Source organism: Mercurialis annua, linkage group LG5 (genome assembly GCF_937616625.2).
Source record: "Mercurialis annua linkage group LG5, ddMerAnnu1.2, whole genome shotgun sequence".
In the NCBI taxonomy this organism is placed as follows: Eukaryota; Viridiplantae; Streptophyta; class Magnoliopsida; order Malpighiales; family Euphorbiaceae; genus Mercurialis; species Mercurialis annua.
Genome location: NC_065574.1, coordinates 41,658,557 through 41,671,252, shown reverse-complemented (window position 1 = coordinate 41,671,252; position 12,696 = coordinate 41,658,557). Strand labels below are relative to the sequence as shown.

The 12,696-nt window shown below is 45.7% G+C and overlaps 37 non-coding genes across 37 annotated transcripts; all 37 read right to left on the bottom strand.

The window, feature by feature from the left end:
• Positions 1 to 188: 188 nt before the first annotated feature.
• On the bottom strand, positions 189 to 307 carry LOC126684420 (5S ribosomal RNA). Its single transcript, XR_007642600.1, has one exon. It is a non-coding gene; the product is annotated as a 5S ribosomal RNA (ribosomal RNA).
• A 232-nt stretch (positions 308 to 539) lies between these two features.
• Positions 540 to 658, bottom strand: LOC126685047 (5S ribosomal RNA). The gene has a single exon (XR_007643203.1). It is a non-coding gene; the product is annotated as a 5S ribosomal RNA (ribosomal RNA).
• A 218-nt stretch (positions 659 to 876) lies between these two features.
• LOC126685588 (5S ribosomal RNA) lies at positions 877 to 995 on the bottom strand. The gene has a single exon (XR_007643688.1). It is a non-coding gene; the product is annotated as a 5S ribosomal RNA (ribosomal RNA).
• Positions 996 to 1,213: 218 nt separating this feature from the next.
• On the bottom strand, positions 1,214 to 1,332 carry LOC126685331 (5S ribosomal RNA). The gene has a single exon (XR_007643439.1). It is a non-coding gene; the product is annotated as a 5S ribosomal RNA (ribosomal RNA).
• A 232-nt stretch (positions 1,333 to 1,564) lies between these two features.
• On the bottom strand, positions 1,565 to 1,683 carry LOC126685587 (5S ribosomal RNA). Its single transcript, XR_007643687.1, has one exon. It is a non-coding gene; the product is annotated as a 5S ribosomal RNA (ribosomal RNA).
• Positions 1,684 to 1,916: 233 nt separating this feature from the next.
• Positions 1,917 to 2,035, bottom strand: LOC126685586 (5S ribosomal RNA). Its single transcript, XR_007643686.1, has one exon. It is a non-coding gene; the product is annotated as a 5S ribosomal RNA (ribosomal RNA).
• A 220-nt stretch (positions 2,036 to 2,255) lies between these two features.
• On the bottom strand, positions 2,256 to 2,374 carry LOC126685585 (5S ribosomal RNA). The gene has a single exon (XR_007643685.1). It is a non-coding gene; the product is annotated as a 5S ribosomal RNA (ribosomal RNA).
• A 220-nt stretch (positions 2,375 to 2,594) lies between these two features.
• LOC126685583 (5S ribosomal RNA) lies at positions 2,595 to 2,713 on the bottom strand. The gene has a single exon (XR_007643683.1). It is a non-coding gene; the product is annotated as a 5S ribosomal RNA (ribosomal RNA).
• Positions 2,714 to 2,931: 218 nt separating this feature from the next.
• Positions 2,932 to 3,050, bottom strand: LOC126684418 (5S ribosomal RNA). Its single transcript, XR_007642597.1, has one exon. It is a non-coding gene; the product is annotated as a 5S ribosomal RNA (ribosomal RNA).
• A 232-nt stretch (positions 3,051 to 3,282) lies between these two features.
• LOC126685044 (5S ribosomal RNA) lies at positions 3,283 to 3,401 on the bottom strand. Its single transcript, XR_007643201.1, has one exon. It is a non-coding gene; the product is annotated as a 5S ribosomal RNA (ribosomal RNA).
• A 232-nt stretch (positions 3,402 to 3,633) lies between these two features.
• LOC126685582 (5S ribosomal RNA) lies at positions 3,634 to 3,752 on the bottom strand. The gene has a single exon (XR_007643682.1). It is a non-coding gene; the product is annotated as a 5S ribosomal RNA (ribosomal RNA).
• A 232-nt stretch (positions 3,753 to 3,984) lies between these two features.
• LOC126685581 (5S ribosomal RNA) lies at positions 3,985 to 4,103 on the bottom strand. Its single transcript, XR_007643681.1, has one exon. It is a non-coding gene; the product is annotated as a 5S ribosomal RNA (ribosomal RNA).
• Positions 4,104 to 4,323: 220 nt separating this feature from the next.
• LOC126685580 (5S ribosomal RNA) lies at positions 4,324 to 4,442 on the bottom strand. Its single transcript, XR_007643680.1, has one exon. It is a non-coding gene; the product is annotated as a 5S ribosomal RNA (ribosomal RNA).
• Positions 4,443 to 4,660: 218 nt separating this feature from the next.
• Positions 4,661 to 4,779, bottom strand: LOC126684417 (5S ribosomal RNA). Its single transcript, XR_007642596.1, has one exon. It is a non-coding gene; the product is annotated as a 5S ribosomal RNA (ribosomal RNA).
• A 232-nt stretch (positions 4,780 to 5,011) lies between these two features.
• On the bottom strand, positions 5,012 to 5,130 carry LOC126685043 (5S ribosomal RNA). The gene has a single exon (XR_007643200.1). It is a non-coding gene; the product is annotated as a 5S ribosomal RNA (ribosomal RNA).
• A 232-nt stretch (positions 5,131 to 5,362) lies between these two features.
• LOC126685579 (5S ribosomal RNA) lies at positions 5,363 to 5,481 on the bottom strand. Its single transcript, XR_007643679.1, has one exon. It is a non-coding gene; the product is annotated as a 5S ribosomal RNA (ribosomal RNA).
• A 232-nt stretch (positions 5,482 to 5,713) lies between these two features.
• LOC126685578 (5S ribosomal RNA) lies at positions 5,714 to 5,832 on the bottom strand. The gene has a single exon (XR_007643678.1). It is a non-coding gene; the product is annotated as a 5S ribosomal RNA (ribosomal RNA).
• Positions 5,833 to 6,052: 220 nt separating this feature from the next.
• LOC126685577 (5S ribosomal RNA) lies at positions 6,053 to 6,171 on the bottom strand. Its single transcript, XR_007643677.1, has one exon. It is a non-coding gene; the product is annotated as a 5S ribosomal RNA (ribosomal RNA).
• A 218-nt stretch (positions 6,172 to 6,389) lies between these two features.
• On the bottom strand, positions 6,390 to 6,508 carry LOC126684416 (5S ribosomal RNA). Its single transcript, XR_007642595.1, has one exon. It is a non-coding gene; the product is annotated as a 5S ribosomal RNA (ribosomal RNA).
• A 233-nt stretch (positions 6,509 to 6,741) lies between these two features.
• On the bottom strand, positions 6,742 to 6,860 carry LOC126685575 (5S ribosomal RNA). The gene has a single exon (XR_007643676.1). It is a non-coding gene; the product is annotated as a 5S ribosomal RNA (ribosomal RNA).
• Positions 6,861 to 7,092: 232 nt separating this feature from the next.
• On the bottom strand, positions 7,093 to 7,211 carry LOC126685574 (5S ribosomal RNA). The gene has a single exon (XR_007643675.1). It is a non-coding gene; the product is annotated as a 5S ribosomal RNA (ribosomal RNA).
• Positions 7,212 to 7,443: 232 nt separating this feature from the next.
• On the bottom strand, positions 7,444 to 7,562 carry LOC126685573 (5S ribosomal RNA). The gene has a single exon (XR_007643674.1). It is a non-coding gene; the product is annotated as a 5S ribosomal RNA (ribosomal RNA).
• Positions 7,563 to 7,794: 232 nt separating this feature from the next.
• On the bottom strand, positions 7,795 to 7,913 carry LOC126685571 (5S ribosomal RNA). Its single transcript, XR_007643672.1, has one exon. It is a non-coding gene; the product is annotated as a 5S ribosomal RNA (ribosomal RNA).
• Positions 7,914 to 8,131: 218 nt separating this feature from the next.
• On the bottom strand, positions 8,132 to 8,250 carry LOC126684415 (5S ribosomal RNA). Its single transcript, XR_007642594.1, has one exon. It is a non-coding gene; the product is annotated as a 5S ribosomal RNA (ribosomal RNA).
• A 232-nt stretch (positions 8,251 to 8,482) lies between these two features.
• Positions 8,483 to 8,601, bottom strand: LOC126685570 (5S ribosomal RNA). Its single transcript, XR_007643671.1, has one exon. It is a non-coding gene; the product is annotated as a 5S ribosomal RNA (ribosomal RNA).
• A 231-nt stretch (positions 8,602 to 8,832) lies between these two features.
• Positions 8,833 to 8,951, bottom strand: LOC126685569 (5S ribosomal RNA). The gene has a single exon (XR_007643670.1). It is a non-coding gene; the product is annotated as a 5S ribosomal RNA (ribosomal RNA).
• Positions 8,952 to 9,171: 220 nt separating this feature from the next.
• Positions 9,172 to 9,290, bottom strand: LOC126684398 (5S ribosomal RNA). The gene has a single exon (XR_007642578.1). It is a non-coding gene; the product is annotated as a 5S ribosomal RNA (ribosomal RNA).
• A 220-nt stretch (positions 9,291 to 9,510) lies between these two features.
• LOC126685568 (5S ribosomal RNA) lies at positions 9,511 to 9,629 on the bottom strand. Its single transcript, XR_007643669.1, has one exon. It is a non-coding gene; the product is annotated as a 5S ribosomal RNA (ribosomal RNA).
• Positions 9,630 to 9,847: 218 nt separating this feature from the next.
• Positions 9,848 to 9,966, bottom strand: LOC126684414 (5S ribosomal RNA). The gene has a single exon (XR_007642593.1). It is a non-coding gene; the product is annotated as a 5S ribosomal RNA (ribosomal RNA).
• A 232-nt stretch (positions 9,967 to 10,198) lies between these two features.
• Positions 10,199 to 10,317, bottom strand: LOC126685042 (5S ribosomal RNA). Its single transcript, XR_007643199.1, has one exon. It is a non-coding gene; the product is annotated as a 5S ribosomal RNA (ribosomal RNA).
• Positions 10,318 to 10,535: 218 nt separating this feature from the next.
• LOC126685567 (5S ribosomal RNA) lies at positions 10,536 to 10,654 on the bottom strand. The gene has a single exon (XR_007643668.1). It is a non-coding gene; the product is annotated as a 5S ribosomal RNA (ribosomal RNA).
• A 218-nt stretch (positions 10,655 to 10,872) lies between these two features.
• On the bottom strand, positions 10,873 to 10,991 carry LOC126684397 (5S ribosomal RNA). Its single transcript, XR_007642577.1, has one exon. It is a non-coding gene; the product is annotated as a 5S ribosomal RNA (ribosomal RNA).
• Positions 10,992 to 11,211: 220 nt separating this feature from the next.
• Positions 11,212 to 11,330, bottom strand: LOC126685566 (5S ribosomal RNA). Its single transcript, XR_007643667.1, has one exon. It is a non-coding gene; the product is annotated as a 5S ribosomal RNA (ribosomal RNA).
• Positions 11,331 to 11,548: 218 nt separating this feature from the next.
• On the bottom strand, positions 11,549 to 11,667 carry LOC126684412 (5S ribosomal RNA). Its single transcript, XR_007642592.1, has one exon. It is a non-coding gene; the product is annotated as a 5S ribosomal RNA (ribosomal RNA).
• Positions 11,668 to 11,899: 232 nt separating this feature from the next.
• On the bottom strand, positions 11,900 to 12,018 carry LOC126685041 (5S ribosomal RNA). Its single transcript, XR_007643198.1, has one exon. It is a non-coding gene; the product is annotated as a 5S ribosomal RNA (ribosomal RNA).
• A 218-nt stretch (positions 12,019 to 12,236) lies between these two features.
• On the bottom strand, positions 12,237 to 12,355 carry LOC126685565 (5S ribosomal RNA). Its single transcript, XR_007643666.1, has one exon. It is a non-coding gene; the product is annotated as a 5S ribosomal RNA (ribosomal RNA).
• Positions 12,356 to 12,573: 218 nt separating this feature from the next.
• Positions 12,574 to 12,692, bottom strand: LOC126684396 (5S ribosomal RNA). The gene has a single exon (XR_007642575.1). It is a non-coding gene; the product is annotated as a 5S ribosomal RNA (ribosomal RNA).
• Positions 12,693 to 12,696: the final 4 nt, after the last annotated feature.

Here is a 12,696-nt window from a genome sequence, read left to right as displayed (position 1 = left end):
TGCTGCCTTGCAACTCATTCAACCAAAATAAAAAATATCTTTAAAAGTACGTTTTGGTCCCTGAACTTTTTCATATTTCCCGTTTAGTCCCTGCATTGCAATTCACCGGTGCTCGTTACTCGTTCTGTTTACGCGATAGGCGATAATAATTAAAAAAATGCAGGCGCGGACCGCAAAAATGCAAAAAAGGGGTGCAACACGAGGACTTCCCAGGAGGTCACCCATCCTAGTACTGCTCTCGCCCAAGCACGTTTAACTACGGAGTTCTGATGGGATCCGGTGCATTAGTGCTGGTATGATCGCACCCGTCACACCTTGCACGATCATCGTATATATCTGCTGCCTTGCAACTCATTCAACCAAAATAAAAACTATCTTTAAAAGTACGTTTTGGTCCCTGAACTTTTTCATATTTCCCGTTTAGTCCCTGCATTGCAATTCACCGGTGCTCGTTGCTCGTTACTCGTTACTCGTTCTGTTTACGCGATAGGCGATAATAATTAAAAAAATGCAGGCGCGGACCGCAAAAATGCAAAAAAGGGGTGCAACACGAGGACTTCCCAGGAGGTCACCCATCCTAGTACTGCTCTCGCCCAATCACGTTTAACTTCGGAGTTCTGATGGGATCCGGTGCATTAGTGCTAGTATGATCGCACCCGTCACACCTTGCACGATCATCGTATATATCTGCTGCCTTGCAACTCATTCAACCAAAATAAAAAATATCTTTAAAAGTACGTTTTGGTCCCTGAACTTTTTCATATTTCCCGTTTAGTCCCTGCATTGCAATTCACCGGTGCTCGTTACTCGTTCTGTTTACGCGATAGGCGATAATAATTAAAAAAATGCAGGCGCGGACCGCAAAAATGCCAAAAAGGGGTGCAACACGAGGACTTCCCAGGAGGTCACCCATCCTAGTACTGCTCTCGCCCAAGCACGTTTAACTTCGGAGTTCTGATGGGATCCGGTGCATTAGTGCTGGTATGATCGCACCCGTCACACCTTGCACGATCATCGTATATATCTGCTGCCTTGCAACTCATTCAACCAAAATAAAAACTATCTTTAAAAGTACGTTTTGGTCCCTGAACTTTTTCATATTTCCCGTTTAGTCCCTGCATTGCAATTCACCGGTGCTCGTTACTCGTTCTGTTTACGCGATAGGCGATAATAATTAAAAAAATGCAGGCGCGGACCGCAAAAATGCAAAAAAGGGGTGCAATACGAGGACTTCCCAGGAGGTCACCCATCCTAGTACTGCTCTCGCCCAAGCACGTTTAACTTCGGAGTTCTGATGGGATCCGGTGCATTAGTGCTGGTATGATCGCACCCGTCACACCTTGCACGATCATCGTATATATCTGCTGCCTTGCAACTCATTCAACCAAAATAAAAACTATCTTTAAAAGTACGTTTTGGTCCCTGAACTTTTTCATATTTCCCGTTTAGTCCCTGCATTGCAATTCACCGGTGCTCGTTGCTCGTTACTCGTTACTCGTTCTGTTTACGCGATAGGCGATAATAATTAAAAAAATGCAGGCGCGGACCGCAAAAATGCAAAAAAGGGGTGCAACACGAGGACTTCCCAGGAGGTCACCCATCCTAGTACTGCTCTCGCCCAAGCACGTTTAACTTCGGAGTTCTGATGGGATCCGGTGCATTAGTGCTGGTATGATCGCACCCGTCACACCTTGCACGATCATCGTATATATCTGCTGCCTTGCAACTCATTCAACCAAAATAAAAAATATCTTTAAAAGTACGTTTTGGTCCCTGAACTTTTTCATATTTCCCGTTTAGTCCCTGCATTGCAATTCACCGGTGCTCGTTGCTCGTTACTCGTTACTCGTTCTGTTTACGCGATAGGCGATAATAATTAAAAAAAATGCAGGCGCGGACCGCAAAAATGCCAAAAAGGGGTGCAACACGAGGACTTCCCAGGAGGTCACCCATCCTAGTACTGCTCTCGCCCAAGCACGTTTAACTTCGGAGTTCTGATGGGATCCGGTGCATTAGTGCTGGTATGATCGCACCCGTCACACCTTGCACGATCATCGTATATATCTGCTGCCTTGCAACTCATTCAACCAAAATAAAAACTATCTTTAAAAGTACGTTTTGGTCCCTGAACTTTTTCATATTTCCCGTTTAGTCCCTGCATTGCAATTCACCGGTGCTCGTTGCTCGTTACTCGTTTGCGCGATAGGCGATAATAATAAAAAAAATGCAGGCGCGGACCGCAAAAATGCCAAAAAGGGGTGCAACACGAGGACTTCCCAGGAGGTCACCCATCCTAGTACTGCTCTCGCCCAAGCACGTTTAACTTCGGAGTTCTGATGGGATCCGGTGCATTAGTGCTGGTATGATCGCACCCGTCACACCTTGCACGATCATCGTATATATCTGCTGCCTTGCAACTCATTCAACCAAAATAAAAAATATCTTTAAAAGTACGTTTTGGTCCCTGAACTTTTTCATATTTCCCGTTTAGTCCCTGCATTGCAATTCACCGGTGCTCGTTGCTCGTTACTCGTTTACGCGATAGGCGATAATAATTAAAAAAATGCAGGCGCGGACCGCAAAAATGCCAAAAAGGGGTGCAACACGAGGACTTCCCAGGAGGTCACCCATCCTAGTACTGCTCTCGCCCAAGCACGTTTAACTTCGGAGTTCTGATGGGATCCGGTGCATTAGTGCTGGTATGATCGCACCCGTCACACCTTGCACGATCATCGTATATATCTGCTGCCTTGCAACTCATTCAACCAAAATAAAAAATATCTTTAAAAGTACGTTTTGGTCCCTGAACTTTTTCATATTTCCCGTTTAGTCCCTGCATTGCAATTCACCGGTGCTCGTTACTCGTTCTGTTTACGCGATAGGCGATAATAATTAAAAAAATGCAGGCGCGGACCGCAAAAATGCAAAAAAGGGGTGCAACACGAGGACTTCCCAGGAGGTCACCCATCCTAGTACTGCTCTCGCCCAAGCACGTTTAACTACGGAGTTCTGATGGGATCCGGTGCATTAGTGCTGGTATGATCGCACCCGTCACACCTTGCACGATCATCGTATATATCTGCTGCCTTGCAACTCATTCAACCAAAATAAAAACTATCTTTAAAAGTACGTTTTGGTCCCTGAACTTTTTCATATTTCCCGTTTAGTCCCTGCATTGCAATTCACCGGTGCTCGTTGCTCGTTACTCGTTACTCGTTCTGTTTACGCGATAGGCGATAATAATTAAAAAAATGCAGGCGCGGACCGCAAAAATGCAAAAAAGGGGTGCAACACGAGGACTTCCCAGGAGGTCACCCATCCTAGTACTGCTCTCGCCCAATCACGTTTAACTTCGGAGTTCTGATGGGATCCGGTGCATTAGTGCTAGTATGATCGCACCCGTCACACCTTGCACGATCATCGTATATATCTGCTGCCTTGCAACTCATTCAACCAAAATAAAAAATATCTTTAAAAGTACGTTTTGGTCCCTGAACTTTTTCATTTTTCCCGTTTAGTCCCTGCATTGCAATTCACCGGTGCTCGTTGCTCGTTACTCGTTACTCGTTCTGTTTACGCGATAGGCGATAATAATTAAAAAAATGCAGGCGCGGACCGCAAAAATGCAAAAAAGGGGTGCAACACGAGGACTTCCCAGGAGGTCACCCATCCTAGTACTGCTCTCGCCCAAGCACGTTTAACTTCGGAGTTCTGATGGGATCCGGTGCATTAGTGCTGGTATGATCGCACCCGTCACACCTTGCACGATCATCGTATATATCTGCTGCCTTGCAACTCATTCAACCAAAATAAAAAATATCTTTAAAAGTACGTTTTGGTCCCTGAACTTTTTCATATTTCCCGTTTAGTCCCTGCATTGCAATTCACCGGTGCTCGTTGCTCGTTACTCGTTACTCGTTCTGTTTACGCGATAGGCGATAATAATTAAAAAAATGCAGGCGCGGACCGCAAAAATGCCAAAAAGGGGTGCAACACGAGGACTTCCCAGGAGGTCACCCATCCTAGTACTGCTCTCGCCCAAGCACGTTTAACTTCGGAGTTCTGATGGGATCCGGTGCATTAGTGCTGGTATGATCGCACCCGTCACACCTTGCACGATCATCGTATATATCTGCTGCCTTGCAACTCATTCAACCAAAATAAAAACTATCTTTAAAAGTACGTTTTGGTCCCTGAACTTTTTCATATTTCCCGTTTAGTCCCTGCATTGCAATTCACCGGTGCTCGTTGCTCGTTACTCGTTTACGCGATAGGCGATAATAATTAAAAAAATGCAGGCGCGGACCGCAAAAATGCCAAAAAGGGGTGCAACACGAGGACTTCCCAGGAGGTCACCCATCCTAGTACTGCTCTCGCCCAAGCACGTTTAACTTCGGAGTTCTGATGGGATCCGGTGCATTAGTGCTGGTATGATCGCACCCGTCACACCTTGCACGATCATCGTATATATCTGCTGCCTTGCACCTCATTCAACCAAAATAAAAAATATCTTTAAAAGTACGTTTTGGTCCCTGAACTTTTTCATATTTCCCGTTTAGTCCCTGCATTGCAATTCACCGGTGCTCGTTACTCGTTCTGTTTACGCGATAGGCGATAATAATTAAAAAAATGCAGGCGCGGACCGCAAAAATGCAAAAAAGGGGTGCAACACGAGGACTTCCCAGGAGGTCACCCATCCTAGTACTGCTCTCGCCCAAGCACGTTTAACTACGGAGTTCTGATGGGATCCGGTGCATTAGTGCTGGTATGATCGCACCCGTCACACCTTGCACGATCATCGTATATATCTGCTGCCTTGCAACTCATTCAACCAAAATAAAAACTATCTTTAAAAGTACGTTTTGGTCCCTGAACTTTTTCATATTTCCCGTTTAGTCCCTGCATTGCAATTCACCGGTGCTCGTTGCTCGTTACTCGTTACTCGTTCTGTTTACGCGATAGGCGATAATAATTAAAAAAATGCAGGCGCGGACCGCAAAAATGCAAAAAAGGGGTGCAACACGAGGACTTCCCAGGAGGTCACCCATCCTAGTACTGCTCTCGCCCAATCACGTTTAACTTCGGAGTTCTGATGGGATCCGGTGCATTAGTGCTAGTATGATCGCACCCGTCACACCTTGCACGATCATCGTATATATCTGCTGCCTTGCAACTCATTCAACCAAAATAAAAAATATCTTTAAAAGTACGTTTTGGTCCCTGAACTTTTTCATTTTTCCCGTTTAGTCCCTGCATTGCAATTCACCGGTGCTCGTTGCTCGTTACTCGTTACTCGTTCTGTTTACGCGATAGGCGATAATAATTAAAAAAATGCAGGCGCGGACCGCAAAAATGCAAAAAAGGGGTGCAACACGAGGACTTCCCAGGAGGTCACCCATCCTAGTACTGCTCTCGCCCAAGCACGTTTAACTTCGGAGTTCTGATGGGATCCGGTGCATTAGTGCTGGTATGATCGCACCCGTCACACCTTGCACGATCATCGTATATATCTGCTGCCTTGCAACTCATTCAACCAAAATAAAAAATATCTTTAAAAGTACGTTTTGGTCCCTGAACTTTTTCATATTTCCCGTTTAGTCCCTGCATTGCAATTCACCGGTGCTCGTTGCTCGTTACTCGTTACTCGTTCTGTTTACGCGATAGGCGATAATAATTAAAAAAATGCAGGCGCGGACCGCAAAAATGCCAAAAAGGGGTGCAACACGAGGACTTCCCAGGAGGTCACCCATCCTAGTACTGCTCTCGCCCAAGCACGTTTAACTTCGGAGTTCTGATGGGATCCGGTGCATTAGTGCTGGTATGATCGCACCCGTCACACCTTGCACGATCATCGTATATATCTGCTGCCTTGCAACTCATTCAACCAAAATAAAAACTATCTTTAAAAGTACGTTTTGGTCCCTGAACTTTTTCATATTTCCCGTTTAGTCCCTGCATTGCAATTCACCGGTGCTCGTTGCTCGTTACTCGTTTACGCGATAGGCGATAATAATTAAAAAAATGCAGGCGCGGACCGCAAAAATGCCAAAAAGGGGTGCAACACGAGGACTTCCCAGGAGGTCACCCATCCTAGTACTGCTCTCGCCCAAGCACGTTTAACTTCGGAGTTCTGATGGGATCCGGTGCATTAGTGCTGGTATGATCGCACCCGTCACACCTTGCACGATCATCGTATATATCTGCTGCCTTGCAACTCATTCAACCAAAATAAAAAATATCTTTAAAAGTACGTTTTGGTCCCTGAACTTTTTCATATTTCCCGTTTAGTCCCTGCATTCCAATTCACCGGTGCTCGTTACTCGTTCTGTTTACGCGATAGGCGATAATAATTAAAAAAATGCAGGCGCGGACCGCAAAAATGCAAAAAAGGGGTGCAACACGAGGACTTCCCAGGAGGTCACCCATCCTAGTACTGCTCTCGCCCAAGCACGTTTAACTACGGAGTTCTGATGGGATCCGGTGCATTAGTGCTGGTATGATCGCACCCGTCACACCTTGCACGATCATCGTATATATCTGCTGCCTTGCAACTCATTCAACCAAAATAAAAAATATCTTTAAAAGTACGTTTTGGTCCCTGAACTTTTTCATTTTTCCCGTTTAGTCCCTGCATTGCAATTCACCGGTGCTCGTTGCTCGTTACTCGTTACTCGTTCTGTTTACGCGATAGGCGATAATAATTAAAAAAATGCAGGCGCGGACCGCAAAAATGCCAAAAAAGGGGTGCAACACGAGGACTTCCCAGGAGGTCACCCATCCTAGTACTGCTCTCGCCCAAGCACGTTTAACTTCGGAGTTCTGATGGGATCCGGTGCATTAGTGCTGGTATGATCGCACCCGTCACACCTTGCACGATCATCGTATATATCTGCTGCCTTGCAACTCATTCAACCAAAATAAAAAATATCTTTAAAAGTACGTTTTGGTCCCTGAACTTTTTCATATTTCCCGTTTAGTCCCTGCATTGCAATTCACCGGTGCTCGTTGCTCGTTACTCGTTACTCGTTCTGTTTACGCGATAGGCGATAATAATTAAAAAAATGCAGGCGCGGACCGCAAAAATGCCAAAAAGGGGTGCAACACGAGGACTTCCCAGGAGGTCACCCATCCTAGTACTGCTCTCGCCCAAGCACGTTTAACTTCGGAGTTCTGATGGGATCCGGTGCATTAGTGCTGGTATGATCGCACCCGTCACACCTTGCACGATCATCGTATATATCTGCTGCCTTGCAACTCATTCAACCAAAATAAAAACTATCTTTAAAAGTACGTTTTGGTCCCTGAACTTTTTCATATTTCCCGTTTAGTCCCTGCATTGCAATTCACCGGTGCTCGTTGCTCGTTACTCGTTACTCGTTCTGTTTACGCGATAGGCGATAATAATTAAAAAAATGCAGGCGCGGACCGCAAAAATGCCAAAAAGGGGTGCAACACGAGGACTTCCCAGGAGGTCACCCATCCTAGTACTGCTCTCGCCCAAGCACGTTTAACTTCGGAGTTCTGATGGGATCCGGTGCATTAGTGCTGGTATGATCGCACCCGTCACACCTTGCACGATCATCGTATATATCTGCTGCCTTGCAACTCATTCAACCAAAATAAAAACTATCTTTAAAAGTACGTTTTGGTCCCTGAACTTTTTCATATTTCCCGTTTAGTCCCTGCATTGCAATTCACCGGTGCTCGTTGCTCGTTACTCGTTACTCGTTCTGTTTACGCGATAGGCGATAATAATTAAAAAAATGCAGGCGCGGACCGCAAAAATGCCAAAAAGGGGTGCAACACGAGGACTTCCCAGGAGGTCACCCATCCTAGTACTGCTCTCGCCCAAGCACGTTTAACTTCGGAGTTCTGATGGGATCCGGTGCATTAGTGCTGGTATGATCGCACCCGTCACACCTTGCACGATCATCGTATATATCTGCTGCCTTGCAACTCATTCAACCAAAATAAAAAATATCTTTAAAAGTACGTTTTGGTCCCTGAACTTTTTCATATTTCCCGTTTAGTCCCTGCATTCCAATTCACCGGTGCTCGTTACTCGTTCTGTTTACGCGATAGGCGATAATAATTAAAAAAATGCAGGCGCGGACCGCAAAAATGCAAAAAAGGGGTGCAACACGAGGACTTCCCAGGAGGTCACCCATCCTAGTACTGCTCTCGCCCAAGCACGTTTAACTACGGAGTTCTGATGGGATCCGGTGCATTAGTGCTGGTATGATCGCACCCGTCACACCTTGCACGATCATCGTATATATCTGCTGCCTTGCAACTCATTCAACCAAAATAAAAAATATCTTTAAAAGTACGTTTTGGTCCCTGAACTTTTTCATTTTTCCCGTTTAGTCCCTGCATTGCAATTCACCGGTGCTCGTTGCTCGTTACTCGTTACTCGTTCTGTTTACGCGATAGGCGATAATAATTAAAAAAATGCAGGCGCGGACCGCAAAAATGCAAAAAAGGGGTGCAACACGAGGACTTCCCAGGAGGTCACCCATCCTAGTACTGCTCTCGCCCAAGCACGTTTAACTTCGGAGTTCTGATGGGATCCGGTGCATTAGTGCTGGTATGATCGCACCCGTCACACCTTGCACGATCATCGTATATATCTGCTGCCTTGCAACTCATTCAACCAAAATAAAAAATATCTTTAAAAGTACGTTTTGGTCCCTGAACTTTTTCATATTTCCCGTTTAGTCCTGCATTGCAATTCACCGGTGCTCGTTGCTCGTTACTCGTTACTCGTTCTGTTTACGCGATAGGCGATAATAATTAAAAAAATGCAGGCGCGGACCGCAAAAATGCCAAAAAGGGGTGCAACACGAGGACTTCCCAGGAGGTCACCCATCCTAGTACTGCTCTCGCCCAAGCACGTTTAACTTCGGAGTTCTGATGGGATCCGGTGCATTAGTGCTGGTATGATCGCACCCGTCACACCTTGCACGATCATCGTATATATCTGCTGCCTTGCAACTCATTCAACCAAAATAAAAACTATCTTTAAAAGTACGTTTTGGTCCCTGAACTTTTTCATATTTCCCGTTTAGTCCCTGCATTGCAATTCACCGGTGCTCGTTGCTCGTTACTCGTTTACGCGATAGGCGATAATAATTAAAAAAATGCAGGCGCGGACCGCAAAAATGCAAAAAAGGGGTGCAATACGAGGACTTCCCAGGAGGTCACCCATCCTAGTACTGCTCTCGCCCAAGCACGTTTAACTACGGAGTTCTGATGGGATCCGGTGCATTAGTGCTGGTATGATCGCACCCGTCACACCTTGCACGATCATCGTATATATCTGCTGCCTTGCAACTCATTCAACCAAAATAAAAACTATCTTTAAAAGTACGTTTTGGTCCCTGAACTTTTTCATATTTCCCGTTTAGTCCCTGCATTGCAATTCACCGGTGCTCGTTGCTCGTTACTCGTTTACGTGATAGGCGATAATAATTAAAAAAATGCAGGCGCGGACCGCAAAAATGCCAAAAAGGGGTGCAACACGAGGACTTCCCAGGAGGTCACCCATCCTAGTACTGCTCTCGCCCAAGCACGTTTAACTTCGGAGTTCTGATGGGATCCGGTGCATTAGTGCTGGTATGATCGCACCCGTCACACCTTGCACGATCATCGTATATATCTGCTGCCTTGCAACTCATTCAACCAAAATAAAAAATATCTTTAAAAGTACGTTTTGGTCCCTGAACTTTTTCATATTTCCCGTTTAGTCCCTGCATTGCAATTCACCGGTGCTCGTTACTCGTTCTGTTTACGCGATAGGCGATAATAATTAAAAAAATGCAGGCGCGGACCGCAAAAATGCAAAAAAGGGGTGCAACACGAGGACTTCCCAGGAGGTCACCCATCCTAGTACTGCTCTCGCCCAAGCACGTTTAACTACGGAGTTCTGATGGGATCCGGTGCATTAGTGCTGGTATGATCGCACCCGTCACACCTTGCACGATCATCGTATATATCTGCTGCCTTGCAACTCATTCAACCAAAATAAAAACTATCTTTAAAAGTACGTTTTGGTCCCTGAACTTTTTCATATTTCCCGTTTAGTCCCTGCATTGCAATTCACCGGTGCTCGTTGCTCGTTACTCGTTACTCGTTCTGTTTACGCGATATGCGATAATAATTAAAAAAATGCAGGCGCGGACCGCAAAAATGCAAAAAAGGGGTGCAACACGAGGACTTCCCAGGAGGTCACCCATCCTAGTACTGCTCTCGCCCAATCACGTTTAACTTCGGAGTTCTGATGGGATCCGGTGCATTAGTGCTAGTATGATCGCACCCGTCACACCTTGCACGATCATCGTATATATCTGCTGCCTTGCAACTCATTCAACCAAAATAAAAAATATCTTTAAAAGTACGTTTTGGTCCCTGAACTTTTTCATATTTCCCGTTTAGTCCCTGCATTGCAATTCACCGGTGCTCGTTACTCGTTCTGTTTACGCGATAGGCGATAATAATTAAAAAAATGCAGGCGCGGACCGCAAAAATGCCAAAAAGGGGTGCAACACGAGGACTTCCCAGGAGGTCACCCATCCTAGTACTGCTCTCGCCCAAGCACGTTTAACTTCGGAGTTCTGATGGGATCCGGTGCATTAGTGCTGGTATGATCGCACCCGTCACACCTTGCACGATCATCGTATATATCTGCTGCCTTGCAACTCATTCAACCAAAATAAAAACTATCTTTAAAAGTACGTTTTGGTCCCTGAACTTTTTCATATTTCCCGTTTAGTCCCTGCATTGCAATTCACCGGTGCTCGTTACTCGTTCTGTTTACGCGATAGGCGATAATAATTAAAAAAATGCAGGCGCGGACCGCAAAAATGCAAAAAAGGGGTGCAATACGAGGACTTCCCAGGAGGTCACCCATCCTAGTACTGCTCTCGCCCAAGCACGTTTAACTACGGAGTTCTGATGGGATCCGGTGCATTAGTGCTGGTATGATCGCACCCGTCACACCTTGCACGATCATCGTATATATCTGCTGCCTTGCAACTCATTCAACCAAAATAAAAACTATCTTTAAAAGTACGTTTTGGTCCCTGAACTTTTTCATATTTCCCGTTTAGTCCCTGCATTGCAATTCACCGGTGCTCGTTGCTCGTTACTCGTTTACGCGATAGGCGATAATAATTAAAAAAATGCAGGCGCGGACCGCAAAAATGCCAAAAAGGGGTGCAACACGAGGACTTCCCAGGAGGTCACCCATCCTAGTACTGCTCTCGCCCAAGCACGTTTAACTTCGGAGTTCTGATGGGATCCGGTGCATTAGTGCTGGTATGATCGCACCCGTCACACCTTGCACGATCATCGTATATATCTGCTGCCTTGCAACTCATTCAACCAAAATAAAAAATATCTTTAAAAGTACGTTTTGGTCCCTGAACTTTTTCATATTTCCCGTTTAGTCCCTGCATTGCAATTCACCGGTGCTCGTTACTCGTTCTGTTTACGCGATAGGCGATAATAATTAAAAAAATGCAGGCGCGGACCGCAAAAATGCAAAAAAGGGGTGCAACACGAGGACTTCCCAGGAGGTCACCCATCCTAGTACTGCTCTCGCCCAAGCACGTTTAACTACGGAGTTCTGATGGGATCCGGTGCATTAGTGCTGGTATGATCGCACCCGTCACACCTTGCACGATCATCGTATATATCTGCTGCCTTGCAACTCATTCAACCAAAATAAAAACTATCTTTAAAAGTACGTTTTGGTCCCTGAACTTTTTCATATTTCCCGTTTAGTCCCTGCATTGCAATTCACCGGTGCTCGTTGCTCGTTACTCGTTACTCGTTCTGTTTACGCGATAGGCGATAATAATTAAAAAAATGCAGGCGCGGACCGCAAAAATGCAAAAAAGGGGTGCAACACGAGGACTTCCCAGGAGGTCACCCATCCTAGTACTGCTCTCGCCCAATCACGTTTAACTTCGGAGTTCTGATGGGATCCGGTGCATTAGTGCTAGTATGATCGCACCCGTCACACCTTGCACGATCATCGTATATATCTGCTGCCTTGCAACGCATTCAACCAAAATAAAAAATATCTTTAAAAGTACGTTTTGGTCCCTGAACGTTTTCATATTTCCCGTTTAGTCCCTGCATTGCAATTCACCGGTGCTCGTTACTCGTTCTGTTTACGCGATAGGCGATAATAATTAAAAAAATGCAGGCGCGGACCGCAAAAATGCCAAAAAGGGGTGCAACACGAGGACTTCCCAGGAGGTCACCCATCCTAGTACTGCTCTCGCCCAAGCACGTTTAACTTCGGAGTTCTGATGGGATCCGGTGCATTAGTGCTGGTATGATCGCACCCGTCACACCTTGCACGATCATCGTATATATCTGCTGCCTTGCAACTCATTCAACCAAAATAAAAACTATCTTTAAAAGTACGTTTTGGTCCCTGAACTTTTTCATATTTCCCGTTTAGTCCCTGCATTGCAATTCACCGGTGCTCGTTACTCGTTCTGTTTACGCGATAGGCGATAATAATTAAAAAAATGCAGGCGCGGACCGCAAAAATGCAAAAAAGGGGTGCAATACGAGGACTTCCCAGGAGGTCACCCATCCTAGTACTGCTCTCGCCCAAGCACGTTTAACTACGGAGTTCTGATGGGATCCGGTGCATTAGTGCTGGTATGATCGCACCCGTCA